The sequence below is a fragment of the Thermobia domestica genome, chromosome 3 (genome assembly GCF_964235325.1).
Source record: "Thermobia domestica chromosome 3, izTheDome1.hap1.1, whole genome shotgun sequence".
NCBI classification, from domain to species: domain Eukaryota; kingdom Metazoa; phylum Arthropoda; class Insecta; order Zygentoma; family Lepismatidae; genus Thermobia; species Thermobia domestica.
Window position 1 is genome coordinate 239,825,473 of NC_137456.1, and position 1,632 is coordinate 239,827,104.

Below are 1,632 nucleotides of genomic sequence, written 5' to 3' on the forward strand. Positions count from 1 at the left end.
CAGTTGGACAAATATACAGCTGTAAATGAATTTATGTTAGAGGAACTGCTGTAGAAGTCAATAGTGCGTATTTTGTTTGTTGTGAAATATTGACATAAAGTAAAATGTTATATATGTAGATGTAATGTCAGGTCAGTTAAACTGTTGTTGCAACATTTCAAATGTATCCACAATTTGCACATAAATAGTGTGTATCGCTGCGGAGAACATTTGTGTGGGCGTGAATTTGATATTCTTAATTCTTTTCGTAAGCATTTACATAAGCAGCACGGCTTCCCAGATGTTCTGTCTATGTCTCATGTTGTTCGAAATAAAATACATGTGTCTAAACATAAAACAACTTGTGGTGTTGATACTGATGCTGCTATAGTAGCAAATGAAAACATAGATGAAAAAACAAATGAGAGACTTTCAGAAAGCAGCTTACCTGAAATCTATCAGGAGGCTATGGAGGAAGAAGTATTTTATTTTATAGCCAAACTATACAGTGAACCGCATCTCACCAGAAAGCACATCCAGTATATTTTACAATGTGTAGAGGAGCTCTTGAACGGCAGTATCGTACAACTTCTCAGGGATAACATTTTCAGCAAGTTATACACATTTCAGACTGACGAAAGAATCGTCAAACAAGTAGAAAACATGTTCACCATTGTGGGATCTTCATTTCATAACTTCAATAGCGAATATAAGCGATTAAAAAGCCTGGAAAAAACTGGTGACCTTATAATGCCTCAAAATTACATCATAGGACAAAGGCAGTGTTACAAAAGAAAAAAGGAAAAAATAGTTTTAGAAAATATACCTGTGTTCGGCAAATTTGTTCCAATGAGACATGTACTAAAGCGGTTTCTGGAAATGCCTAACGTCTTGTCAACATTGATTCATTTATCAGAAACAGCTCTCGAAGAGAGTAGTGTGCTTTTCTCATGCGTTCAAGGACGGCATTGGAGAAATATTTTGACATTTTCCGCTCAATTAACTTTTCCTTTGTTTGTTTATTACGATGATTATGATACAAACAATGCTTTGGGAAGCCATGCTGGTTTAAAGAAAGTTGGTGCTGTATATTACACTGTTGCGTGTTTGCCTCCAGAATTCATGGGGAAACTGGAAAACATATTTTTAGCTCAACTTTTCTACACGAAAGACCGAAAAACTTACGGCAACAAACAAACATTTTCTGTTCTCATTGAAGAATTACTCTTTCTGGAGCGTATAGGTATCTTCATACATTATGGTGAAAATGAGATAAATATTAAATTTAAGGTATGTGCCATACTGGGAGACAATTTGGGGCTTCATTCGGTTTTGGGTTTCACGGAATCCTTTTCAGCCAATTTTCCATGTAGATTCTGCTTAAGTACGAAAACTGACATTCACAGGCAGGTAAAAGAAGACTGTGATGCTTTACGAACAAAGGAAAATTATAAAGAACAACTTGTTATTGGAGACTGTTCCCAAACTGGTATAAAAGAAGAGTGTGTGTGGCATGTATTATCAAATTTTCACGTTACAGAAAACTATAGCGTAGATATCATGCACGATCTGTTAGAAGGCGTATGTAATTACGATATGAGCCTTATCTTAAACTATTTTGTAAACGAAGTACGAATTTTCACCTTAGAAATG